Source organism: Armigeres subalbatus, chromosome 2 (genome assembly GCF_024139115.2).
Source record: "Armigeres subalbatus isolate Guangzhou_Male chromosome 2, GZ_Asu_2, whole genome shotgun sequence".
In the NCBI taxonomy this organism is placed as follows: Eukaryota; Metazoa; Arthropoda; class Insecta; order Diptera; family Culicidae; genus Armigeres; species Armigeres subalbatus.
In genome coordinates, this window is record NC_085140.1 from 192,974,240 (window position 1) to 192,988,385 (window position 14,146).

At 40.3% G+C, this 14,146-nt stretch overlaps 1 long non-coding RNA gene across 1 annotated transcript; it reads left to right on the forward strand.

Annotated features, from left to right (window-relative positions):
- The first annotated feature begins 4,874 nt into the window (after positions 1-4,874).
- On the forward strand, positions 4,875-5,379 carry LOC134215672 (uncharacterized). Its single transcript, XR_009980263.1, has 3 exons — positions 4,875-4,960; positions 5,035-5,126; positions 5,203-5,379. It is a non-coding gene; the product is annotated as an uncharacterized LOC134215672 (long non-coding RNA).
- Positions 5,380-14,146: the final 8,767 nt, after the last annotated feature.

The following is a 14,146-nucleotide window of genomic DNA, read 5'->3' on the forward strand; positions in this document are numbered from 1 at the left end:
AAAAACATCGTTTTACAACTAGTTGCACAAACTACTATTTCGGTGTTTCTAGACACTCACTCTGAGTGGCTACACTCATTCTCCGCCTTGTAGAGGGAATCTGGTCCGGTAAACAAACGCCCATCTGGCTGCAACAAGGGTCCTTTCTCCTATTTGGTGCCCTCATGCGCGACGTTAAGATTGGTGGATACCCATCACTACTCCTCGAACTGAGTCCCCTTCAGATTTTCACTAATCTGTACTGCCACATATTAACGATATTTGCGTAAATCAGAGTTGATCTACGATAGAAGCGTCGTGAAATTGGGAAGTAATTGGGAAAATAGCAGTGAGGAATCTGAACTTGGAGAGTTGGGCGACCCATCGTTCCCACTGCTCCAAGATGTCTGCTGGAATAGGATCATTCCATCCAAATTAATTATTATTTATTTATTCAGACTAAGGCCGAAGTGGCCTGTGCGGTATAGAAGAGGCTTCGCCATGCTGCTCAGTCCATGGCTACACGTCGCCCACCACGCAGTCTACGGAAGGACCGCAAGTCATCTTCCACCTGATCGATCCACCTCGCCCGCTGCGCACCTCGCCTTCTTGTGCCCGTCGGATCGTTGTCGAGAACCATTTTTACTGTCCGACCGGGTTACTGTCCGACATTCTGGCTACGTGCCCGGCCCACCGCAGTCGTCCGTTATTCGCGGTGTAAACGATGGATGGTTCTCCCAACAGCTGATGCAACTCGAGGTTCATTCGCCTCCTCCACGTACCGTCCGCCATCTGCACCCCACCATAGATGGTACGCAGCACTTTCCTTTCGAAAACTCCAAGTGCGCGTTGGTCCTCCACGAGCATCGTCCAGGTCTCGTGTCCGTAGAGGACTACCGGTCTAATGAGCGTTTTGTAGATTGTCAGTTTGGTACGGCGGCGAACTCTATTCGATCGGAGCGTCTTACGGAGTCCAAAGTACGTACGATTTCCAGCCACTATGCGTCTCCGAATTTCTCTGCTGGTGTCATTTTCGGCAGTCACCAGTGAGCCCAAGTACACAAATTCTTCTACCACCTCAATTTCGTCACCACCTATGCAAACTCGCGGTGGGTGGCTCACATTGTCTTCTCTTGAACCTCTTCCTATCATGTACTTTGTCTTCGACGTGTTGATGACTAGTCCGATCCGCTTAGTCAGTCTGATGTAGTAGATGAAGTCGATGAATAGATGATGTGTGGGCACGTTGTACTCGCGGCATTTCTGCAGTACTTGGCGAATGGCGAACACCTGGTCCGTGGTGATGCGTTCGCCCATAAAACCCGCCAGGTACTGCCCCACGAACTCCCTTGCAGTTGGTGCTAGTCGCCGGCATAAAATTTGGGAGAGTACCTTGTAGGCGGCGTTCAGCAATGTGATTGCGCGGTAGTTGCTACAATCTAGCTTATCGCCCTTTTTTTAGCTGGGACTCACGACACCTTCCATCCACTCCTGCGGCAAACCTTCCTCCTCCCAAATCTTGGTAATGACCCAGTGCAGCGCTCTAGCCAGTGCCTCACCACCGTGTTTAAATAGCTCTCCTAGTTGGTAGTTGGTCAACCCCAGGGGCGTTTTGTTCTTCAGCCGACCAATCTCCTCCTGGATTTCCTGTAGATCCGGAGCCGGTAAAATTATGTCCTGCACGCGTTCTCCCAGGTCCATCACCATACCGCCATCTTCGTCTGTCACATCGCCATTCAGGTGTTCTTCGTAGTGCTGCTGCCACCTTTTGATCACCTCACGCTCGTTCGTAAGAAGGTTCCCGTTTATGTCCTTGCACATATCAGGCTGTGGCACGTGGCCCTTACGTGAACGGTTTAACTTCTCATAGAACTTTCGTATGTTATTAGCGCGGTACAGTTGCTCCGTCTCTTCACGGTCTCGATCTTCCTGCTAGCGCTTTTCCTCCGGAAAATCGAGTTTTGTCTGTTCCGCGCCTGTTTATATCGTGCATCGTTCGCCCTCGTGCGGTGTTGCAGCAATCTCGCCCATGCTGCATTCTTCTCTTCCACTAACTGCTCACATTCGCCGTCATACCAGTCGTTTCTCTGATTCGGGGGCAAGTGCAGCGGTTGCGGTGCTACCAATGGCGGATCGAATATCTCTCCAGCCATCTTCAAGAGACGCTGCGCCTAGCTGCTCTTCCGTTGGAAGTGCCACTTCCAGCTGCTGCGTGTATTCTTGGGCTAGTCTCCCGTCTTGTCGCCGCCCAATCTTAAGCCGCGGCGTCCGACTTTGACGCGTGTTGTAAACCGTCGAGAGTTTTGAGCGCAGGCATACTGCAACGAGATAGTGGTCGGATTCAATATTCGCACTGCGGTAAGTGCGGACGTTCGTGATGTCGGAGAAGAATTTACCGTCGGCTAGAACGTGGTCGATTTGGTTTTCCGTTTCTTGGTTAGGTGATCTCCATGTGGCCTTGTGGATATTTTTGCGGGGAAAGAAGGTGCTTCGGACTACCATTTCGCGGGAGGATGCGAAGTTTATACATCGTTGGCCGTTGTCGTTCGATACGGTATCCAGACTATCCGGTCCGATGACCGGTCTATACATTTCCTCCCTTCCTACCTGAGCGTTCATGTCGCCGATGACGATTTTGACGTTCCGCAGTGGGCAACCATCGTACGTCTGCTCCAGCTGTGCGTAGAACGCTTCTTTCTTTCCCAGCTCCTTGGTGGTGCCACAGCTTTGGTAGAAGGTAGCCGTTCGATGCCCGCTTTTCCACACTTTCTGTCCTGTCCAGCAAATCTCCTGCAGCGCCACGACGTTGAAGTTGCGGGGATGTAATTCATAGTAGATCATCCTGCCGCAACCTGCGAAACCTAGCGACTTGCAGTTCCATGTTCCAAGCTTCCAATCTTGATCCTTTATTCGTCGCCTAGGTCTTTGCCGATTATATCGAGTCGTATTTTCTCTTATATTGTTCGTAATTATTGGTTTCCCAGGCGGCTTATTGAGCCTGCGCAAACCTCCAGGTATGTTTTGTGTCCCACCTGACACCAGGACTTGGGCTTGTGCGCTTTGAGCGGCAGACGGTCGCTTTGATGAAGTCTACTTGCGGATACATGCGCAGCCTTTTATAGGAATTTAACAGGGCCCACTGTCAAACCCCACCACATCCTAGGCAAGCCCCACAACTCGCAGATGGCCTGAGGAGGGATCGTCAAACCCTTGGAAATAGTCCCTGCTGCCCGCGTAGTTCCTTTAAGAGTACGTTTTTCGCTTTGGCAGCTCAGTGAAGCTGATTAAGCGAAAAACGTACTCTTTCATGGAACTTTTGGCTACTTGGGCAACCTTATCTTGTCGCTTCTTTTTGCTAACATTCCTGCCTACAGCTGTAAAAAATCACAAAAATAAAAAATAAAAAACAAATCAAATTCCTTTTCATTGCTTTGTTATCACCATCAGTGCTTCCGGAATGTGGGATATGGACGTTGATTATGCTGAAGTTGAAGAACCGACCTTTGATCCTTAACCTGCACATTCTCTCATTGATCGGCCTTCCTCCGATCACGCGGCTTTGCATAACGCCCATCTAGAGATGTCGCAAATTAATCGATTACTTCGATTAATCGATTCATCGTTGTGATAATCGATTAATTTTGAATCGATTATTACCAGACGATTAATCGATTCGATAATCGAGAGGAATCGAGAGTAATCGATTAGTTACTAACCCGGATAAAAATTAACATTAACTTGTATGACATAACTCATTGAAATACAATAGATTGTGTGGTAAACAATACAAACTATTGTACGCTTATTGTAAAATTTTCGCGGTTGTAAAAGATCTTTATTGTACTTACATTAAAAGTACAATAGATATAAATGTTACCCATACATTCTATTATATTTTTATTGTTCGCTCCTGTTTAGTATCCAGTTTTCCGCGAGCGGTAATGGCCGCCAGCTTGCCTGCGGGTTAGTCTCTGATTTGACGTTTCTGGAGGTCAACTGCACCCACCATTCCAGCATTTTGGTCAATGTGGTATATAAGAAGGCTTGAATTCACTGAATCAGCACCTTCTTATATGCAACATTGGTCAGAATGTTCAGAGCGGTGGGTGCAGTTGACCTCCAGAAACGTCAAATCAGAGACTAACCCGCAGGCAAGCTGGCGGCCATTACCGCTCGCGGAAAACTGGATTGCTCATCCAAAAACTGAACAAATTATGAAAGTATTCTGTCTGGATGATCAGGAAATCAGTCCTTAAAAAAATAATATAATTTTGGAATATTTCATTGATTTATTATATTGATGGAATTACAATTGAAAACAATAAAATAACAATAGCTTTGCTTATCAAATTTAACCAAAAATTTTCCCGTTTCTCAAGTATTTATTTTTATATTGCAGGTCTAGAAATGTTATGTAATAAAAATTTGAATTAAAAAATTAAAGAGAACCAAAACTTTTGCTAATCATTTCACTCGGAGAATGGATGGATTCATTTGAGCGTGTACAGTTTTGTTTATAATTGAAGAAGAAGAAGATGGTGAAAAAAGTGTCCTTTTCATTACTGTTTCTGGTGCTGGGCAAGCGGTAGTTTACTGGCTTCTGAATCGAGGTATTTTAAGTGTTATACAACAAAAGTTCAATGTACAGTCGCGGTTCGCTGCTTGGGTCACAACCTGGACCCAACTATTTCTATTCAACGAAATCTGTTTTTTAGTTAGTTGGGTCAACTGACACCAATTTGAACATCACAAATGATGTCCATAATGACGTCAAAACCCATTTTCGGCATTTGCATTGAATTTTGATTTATGAATGCTTGTGCTTTTAAGTTGGGCCATGGTCCAACCAGCGGAGGCCAAAATGACCCATGTATTAAAAGCCAACCAGCGAATCACGACTGTAATGCACGCAGTGGTTCATCCCGATCAACAAAAAAAAAGTGTTATCATCATAACACCTGGTGATATTGAAATCTTTAAAGTACCTTTAAGAGGGTCCTTAATTTCCATCGCCAAAGCAATTTGAAACATTTTTGGTAACTTGTTCCTTTTCAGAAATCAAGCTTATGATAAAATATTGCTGCTCGCTGCCTTCACTGATTCAAGACCATTCAGTGGCTATCATTGGCCAATCACACAAACGGGAGGTAATTTTTTTCTTTTCTTCTCGACGTACACTTTCTAATAAAACTGATATTCTTTTATAATTTACATTTTTCACAGGTTTATATTTATATTCAACTTCGATCCACCTATGCAAGGAAAAATAAGCCATTGGAGATAAATCGAATCCCCTTCTCTAGTAGCAGCAGTTATGGCGTATTTAACAAGTATAGCGGACTGCGTCATTGTCGACTTTCAGCGTTTATGTACCCGTGTCAAAGTAACAGCAAAGCAAGTTAGAATGAGTAAAAATTAAGTCTGAACTTAATTAAAATTAAATTGGAAATAAAATAATTTGAAAAACAATTAATTGTATTGTATTTTTGTTGTAATATTGGAGTATAATGTATTCTAAATCCTGTTGTTTTTCTACTGTAAAACAATAGAAAAAGTAATCGAAAACATTTAGAACACAATATTTTCTATTGTTTTGTCGCTCGAAATCATCCCATTGAAAAACCGTAAAATCAATTGTTTTGCTCCGAATTTTGTATGGAAAATTTTCGATTTTTTTATTGTAAAGATACATAACAACCCCCCTTTTTTATTGTAAAAGTCCCATTTACCATTTATTTTATCGTGGAAAACCATTATTTTTCATGTGATTTTATTGTTTAAATTCCATTATATTCAATAGTGAAAATTATGTTTTGAATGTTGGTGTAACAATAAAATGTATGATATTTTAATGATATTTTTTATCCGGGAATCGATAAATCAGGATTTTACGACATCATAAGGATGTCGCAATTGGATTGATTACCTCGATTAATCGATTCATCGTTGTGATTATCGATTAATTTTGAATCGATTACTATCCAACGATTAATCGATTCAATAATCGACAAGGATCAAGAGTAATCGATTGATTACTAATTGATTAATCGGAATTTAACGACATCTCTACGCCCATCACTATGAAAGTTGTTCCCAGCTCGTGTGTTATTGCCGCAGCTCTGGTAGATGGTATCCCTTCGAACAAAACTCTTGCAGCGCTGCACTGCCGAATCTAGGAATGGGCGTTTTTCGGAAAAATATCGATACTGCCGAATCGATGCCGAAAAATATCGGCGTTGAAACATCAATATTCCGATATATCGATACGTCCAAAAAATTAAAAGCACGAGCAAAAAAAAAGAAAAAACTCAAAAGTGCAGCCCAATCGGGTTGTATGCAAAGGTGACGTAGGACTACGTAGCTATATGAAATGTATGGTATTTGCCTAAATAATTTGCAAACTGCTCGGAGGTCAACTGAATCACGAGAAAACAGACGTAACACTTTTAATTTGAACATCGCTCACGTGTTCAACGATTGATTTGAAATACATCTGTGGTTGTGGTACGCGACTGCGCCAAGAGAGCCGCTAGCGTTCAATCGCTTTGACATTTTATTAGTGTATACACGGATACAAATTTCATCCATTTGCTTCAAAAATATACATGTTTACTTCCAAAATGGTAAAATGTTTGAACCAAACATATTTATTGTTAAAACCAAATTAAATCCCCGTTTGTTTTATACGTACACTAGTGGGCAGCCCCTCGCTCGCTCTTGCAAAAGTAAACAAAAACTCGAGTTCGGATCGGATCCGATCGGAGGTCAACGGAGGAGCAGGAGCAAGCGTGGAATAATATGTTTTCTTGCTTCGGAATTGATGATAAGGATGTTTTTCAGGTACAGAAAGGTAAGTAAATGAAATATGAACGATTGGAATTGTGAAATCTGGTAGTCAAATGCTACCAGAATATGAAAATTGGTAGAGTTGATAAGAAAATATTATGAATGGCCGAACCAAAACAATAATATCCATGTTTGCTTCAAACATTTAGCTGGTTGAAACAACTTGAAACGCACATTTGATTCAAAAGAAAGTTTTCGTTCGCTTCAAATGCAACAATATGTTTGATCCAAACATATTTATTTTTGATGCCAGAACAAACTGAATTATTGTTTGGATTTACCTAGAATATGTTTATTTTTAACGTAGTTTTTTCTGCGTGTATGCTGCTGAATGTTTTCTGTGTTGATGACGATGATGATGATGATTGATATAGATGTATGCGTTAGGAGCAAACGTCAAATGGGAAATAATAATGGCCGACTGTGTTTCTCGCGATTTTGATAATAGATGGCAGTAGTGTTTTCTGAAAAGCGAATGACGATAATTTTTCAAACAGTTTGTATGAAGAGTTACGTCTGTTTGTCTGTGACTGAATCATGAAGGCGAATAGTTGGTCACAGTTGAACGGAATTTGAGTCTCTAACCATGGAATCAACATGACTCATCGGCCGCATCGACGCTGAAGCCACTCGACTGGTGGAGGATATCACAATACTAGAAGACACCATCCTCAATAATGTCCGAAATAAAGGAGAAATAAGCAGAATCAGAAGTGGCACGAAACCAAACGCAAATATATTTGTTTGCATTGGTTGGTTTTCGCCTGCGATGGGAACGTACGTAGCAAATTGAGGAGAACTTCAAGAATTGATTACACATAGTTCTTTTCAGGACTTAAACTATTTATCCAAGAAGAGGTATTGGCGTCTTCATCGATTTGGCTGTCATCGGCGGAAAGTGAAACTTTATGGCAAGATCATTTGGTTATGTTTCTGTTAGTCATTAGAATTGAAATCAGTTTTTCCCGAGCCACCATTTTATACAAAAAAAAAGTTAATCCGAGATAAATTTTCTTCAAAGTGCAAAACTTAATAGTTTTGCGCCGGCAGAAAGCTACTCTTCGGTAGCAGAATCTAGCGCTCGATGGAAGGGATGATGAAATAAATTTGTTGGATGGATGTAATCACCAACAGAAACCAAGCTTCCACGCCAAACGCCGATGCCACGGAAACAGTTCATTTTCGCAATTAAACCTTTCTTTTCAGAAAATGCTGGCCATTAGAAGAACCAATTTTCTTTCCCCATTGGGCCTTTCCAACTAACTAACACCACAATTTGTAATAAACTTTCAGCATCGCCACTGGCGGTGCGGGATTGCAACAGTGCTATTTTTATAGTCAACCCTTTCTTCATATGAAATGCTGGTTCGTTGAATGGTTGAATGATCTCCAGCAACACACCGAGAACCAAAACCACTGCACTGCGATGGATTTCCGTTGAAAATGTTACCAGCGCCTCCGTGATACTGTGTCCACTCCGCTGCGATCGCTTCGATATGTCCGCTCTGCGTGAAATCTAGTTCGAACTGAGGATTGAGCAGGATAACCGTACAATTCGTAGTTGCTACTCCGTGATTGATTAGAACTTGCGAAATTGCACAGGGAACCAATTGAATGGAGCTTGGGTTTAGCTATCATTCTCAATGTGCAAATTTCGGAAATTCAATGCATTTTACTAAGTCAATCACAGCGCCGGCCACGTCCTTACGGTCATCAGGGGAAGGAAGGATTATTAGTTCAACTCTCGTTGCTACTAGAGACCGAGTATACCTCTGCATCTCCACGATAGTCTTAGGATAGGATATTGTGTTAGTATGAAGAATAGAGGTAATAAACTATAGAGGACGATTGTCGCTGCGGTTCCCTTTGTTATCGTCCCCAAACATGTTGGGTACCTATCTGACAAAACGTTCTGATTTTTCCTTTGTTGACATTTAGTGCCATACCCAAGTAACACCAAGCATTACAATATTGCACATATATCAATCACAAATCGGCATGCTAAATGCTAATTGCATTAGATCTGTTTTAACGATGTGTTGTTGCATTTAATTATCAACTGTCAGACAACGATACTCTAAATCAGCAGTACGAATGCAGCGATGCATTACTGGTGCTTTATTTCAACATGCCAAAGTAATGAACCATTAATTCGGTCTTATAATTGCCCTTTTCCACTTTAAGTCAACTTTTAGGGCTGTGTTTTTTACATGCATATATAGCTTCATGGTTACTTGGGTATCCTCGCCAGCAAAAGATGTTTCGCCAGTGACGACAGCGACAAGCTTCCTCTATAGTTTATTACCTCTATTGTATGAAGGGATATATTATCTGGATTCACTTTGGTAAGTGATGCGTACTATGGGATAGGAATATATGAATGAGAATTAGAAGTACTAGAGTAATGAGAAAGTATTAAAGTGAATTCTAATGGGATTCATTTTTTACAATTAGAATTTGAATGCTATTGGATTCTAATACCACGCACACGTCTACCACACCATCGCTACCCGCTCATCAACCTCACACATTCTTACTTGTATGAGGCCTGCACGAGCATAGCGACCGTATATAGCATTCGTATGCGGGTACAAATGAATACCAATCTATTTTTACATTTTATTTACTGCTACTAAGTAACAGGCAGCTTTTTATAACAATTCTATATTTAGAATCATGCTTGCTAGCAATGAGAATTTGATTTGCAAAGAGATTGAGTTATATGATTAACGAAATTATCTAATAGGAAAATTGGAAAGGGCCAGGGATCAAACCCTTAATCTCCTGCTTATGAGGCAGAAGCAGTGACACAAGGCCACCAAGCACCCTTTGAAATATTGTTCGAACTGAGGTTTAGATTCAAACCCGAAAGTTGCTTGATTTTGATGTTTGTTCTTGCGATGCAAGTACGTGATTGGTTGATTTAAATATTTCTTAACTGTTTACCAATTATCGATAATAAACAGTTAAACATCAGTATTGTCATACAAATACAAAGAAGCGTTGACTCATCCTTGATAGAGTGGTCCAAAAATATTGGAGATCCATCGAGAAACGGCTAAGATATTAAAGTCTATCATATTTTCGTGACGGTCAACGATTTTCACAATCGTAAAGTGTACCCAATATAGAAAAGACAGACGTAGTCCTACGTCAAGAATAGAAAACTTTAGATTTCCCATTTCAGATCATCGAATCACACATCAAAGATTCGCTGTTTTAAACAGATTGTGCCTAATGTGCTATATTTTTACTTTGAAAAAATCGAAATCCGATATCAGCTACAAAAAATCGATACGGTCAAATATCGAACTTAAAAAAATCGATACAAAATATCGATTAATCGGAGCGAAAATATCGATTCCCGATATATCGTATCGGTATCGCCCATTCCTATCCGAATCCAGTGTCCAGAGATGCCAGATTTGAAGACATGTCTTCAATTTGAAGACATTTGAATCTCTGTGAAGACATTTATTTCGTGAAGACATTTTGAAGACTTTTCAAAATATTTGAAGACTTTTCTACTTATTTGAAGATACTTGAAGACAATCAATAACCCAGCGAATAGAAAATATAATTTTATTACTTATAAATTCTGCGACCTCTATATGTAAACTAGGTATATAAATATTACAAAAGTTATAATAGTCTTTGTCTCGGGCTTAGGATCTCAAACATAAAAATACATTCACACTAGCCGGTTGATAACTGCAACGCATTTTAGACTTCATTCGCTCTTAACTCTGAGTTCTGCACTGGTTAAAAAAAATCCGATGGCAGCATACGTTTGAATTTTTCTTGGCGGCGGCGTCGTTTTGACGTGTCTGTAAAAAGGTATTTCGATCATTACATCGGAACGCAATGACCGATCTTCGATGACTAGATTTAACCTATTCAAGCGTTGAGCTAGAACCAGATTTTTTTTCTAAATTCCTTCTGAATGGCATATGCATACCATCATTCCACATTCTTCTAAATATCCGTCGGGAAAACTGTTTGAATTTTCCGTGATTTTTTAAAAGACTTTTCAGTAAAAATTTAAAAGAATTTTCGTGAGTTTTATAAGGAAAATTTCCGATGAGAAATTTCTTGTTTAAATAAAAGAAAAATTGGTCGGGGTTCAGCGAAACCGCACCAAGCGCCTTTTTGACTAATTTGTGATATTTTGTTCGCAGAATGAAAACCAAAAGTAAATCATATCAATTCATTCGCACATTTGTCGTTGGGTATCCTCAGTTATAGGCTAGAAGGATATCCGATACGATTTGTGATCAATTGGATCCGCTACACGGAAATTTGTGCAAGAAAATAGGTAATTTTTCATTGGCGCTTGGTGCGATTTGGCTGAACCCCGACCAATTGAAATTGAAAATTCAGCTAAAATTATAGTGGAAATTTATAATAATTTCCGTAAAGAAGAAATAAAGGAAATACTCAAAATTTTATTTATTTATTATCAGACTAAGGCCGGAGTGGCCTGTGCTGCACATAAAAGTCTTCTCCATTCAGCTCGGTCCATGGCTGCACTTCGCCAACCACGCAGTCTGCGGAGGGTCCGCAAATCGTCCTCCATCTGATCGATCCACCTTGCCCGCTGTGCACCTCGCCTTTTTTCCAGTCGGATCGTTGTCGATAACCATTTTAACCGGATTACTGTCCGACATTCTGGCTACGTGCCCGGCCCACCTCAGTCTCTTGATTTTCGCGGTGTGATCGATGGATGGTTCTTCCAACAGCTGATGCAAGTCGTGGTTCATTCGCCTCCTCTACATACCGTCCGCCATCTGCACCCCACCATAGATGCTATGCAACACTTTCCTTTCGAAAACTCCCAGTGCGCGTTGGTCCTCCACGAGCATCGTCCAGGTCTCGTGTCCGTAGAGAACTACCGGTCTTATACTAAATATTCAAAATATTAAACGGGAAATACTTCTCAATTTCCACAAGTTCTACTGAGCTCTCATAAAAAATCCTTTTTAATTTCCACAAGAAATTTGTCTTAATAAATTTCCATAGAAATTTTTTACGAATGTCGACAAGAAATTGAAATTGTTTTGGTGTTAAATGGATATTTCTCAGAACTTCCATGGTAAATTACTACAGGAAAATGTTCTTAAAAGAAATCCAGAGGAAACATATTACAAACTTTCGTTAAATTCTTCCTTTAATTCCTTTGGTGATTCTTTTAGAAATATCTTTGGACATTCTTCTAGTATTTTCTCTGAGAATTTCCTAAATTTTCTCCACGAATTTGTCCAGAAGTTTCAGGGATTTCTCCGAAAAATCCTCCAGGAATTCCTTTGTTATTTCCTCTAGGAGCTCCTTCGTAAGAATTCCAGTGAAAATACATTCAAGAATTCCTTCGGAAGATCCTCCAGTTGTTCCTTCACTAGTTCCTCCAGCAGTTCTTTCAGGAATTCCTCCGGAAGTTCTTCTACACTCTGAAAAATATTATCGTAAGGTTTACGTGAAAACTTACATGGATTTTTTCCACAGCACTTTTCACGTAAATGTTACGGGATGATAATATAAAGCAAAACATGTCAAACGTCAAGCCATTCCATGGTATTACTAGGTAAATTTTACGTGAAAATCCTATTTGATTGATTATATTTTCAAATAAAGGATAATGGATTTTTGTGCAGATATCATTATGTAATGTATTATGATTTATCATACGATATTATGTATCTCTTTAGAATATTCAGAAGTAAAGAAAATTCACGAGTTTTTGTTTAAAGGAAAATAACATATTTATTGAAAAAAGGTTTTACAATGGATTAGCTAGGGGCGAATGGTTGATGCTAATTTACCTGTTCATACATTGAGTGGCACAAACGGAGTTTTACCGATTGTATTGATGCGGATCGGAGAATGACTAATGCAGAGAGGCTTGACGTGGCTGTTTTTATGCGGATTTGGCGGATATGAGTAAAGCTGTCAGTTTGATTGGACGACTAGTCTGGTGTGGCCAGAATCGATGCTGTCGCATCAGCTCCGATAGCTCCCTAAATCGAGCCGGATTTGCAACTGACTGCGATGAAGCTCGATGCTGAGTACAACACTTCTTCTGTTGCTTCCTGTAATGGCCGCTGGTCACTCATATTCCTGCCGTGTTCTCGACTTCTGCTGATGGAGTTTCAGCTGCTATCCACTCTCGCCTTCCTCAATTCCGGCTTCTTGTGCATGGTCTCTTAATTAGAAAGGCAAACGTTCCTATTACAAACAACAAATAAATTAATTAAAGTTCAACAATAAGTTGATTGTTTTCTTACGCTTTAAAATCTTCCACAAATAACGAGAACTGTTGAAGAATCAGTTCAGCCATGTTATCTTTTCACTGTAAATTTTCACACAGGAAAATCACGTATTTTTGACAACTGCTGTGATGCATGCTGATTCACGTAGTTTGAACATGACAGTTAGGTAAACTACATTCAAATATTACATAGAAGGCATATGCTGTTCTGTGATTTATATCTGCCGCACATACAATCATGATTTCGAATAATTTTCCAATGTAAGTGCACATTCACGTACATTTAACGTTACAATATCTTTGAGTATAGAGATTCTTCCGAAGATTCCCTATATTTCCGCGAAAGCTCCTCCTGGAATCCCTCCGGAAGTTCCCCTATAAATTCCTTTGGAAGGAATTCTTCTGGAAGATTCTCCAAGAATATTGCCGAAAGATTCTCCAAGAATGTTGGCGAAAGATTCTCCTAGAATGCCTCCGGAAGTATACTATGGAATTTCTCTGGTATTTCCTCAAGGATTTCTTTCGGAAATTTCTGCAGCAATATCTCAAGAAGCTCCTCCATGAATTCATCCAGAGCTACTTTCAAGAACTCAGGAATTCCACCGGAAATTCCTTCAGTAATTCCTTAGAAATATCCTTCAGAAATTTCTCCAGAAAGTCCCTCCGGAATTCACCCTGAATTTCCTACAGGAATTCCTTTTTAAGTTTCTCCCAGAATTCCTTTTGAAAATCCTTCAGCAATTTCTCCGGAAGTTTCTTCAGAAATTTATCCAGAAAATCCTTTGGGTGTTCCAACAGAAATTCTTCGGAAAATTTCGTCAGGAGTCATAGAAGCAATTAGAAACTCCATACAGAAGAAATTAGTAGCTCCATCAAGGATTTATCCGGAAGTTGCTCCAGAAATGTATCCGGAAGTTCTTTCAAAAAATTCTCTGGATGTTTTTCAAGTATTTCACGGTAAATTTTGAATCCCTACAGGGTATTCTTTAAAAACAAATTTGGGAGAATTCCGCTTAAAAATTCAATTAACAATCCGGTGGAATTTTAACTAGACTCAGT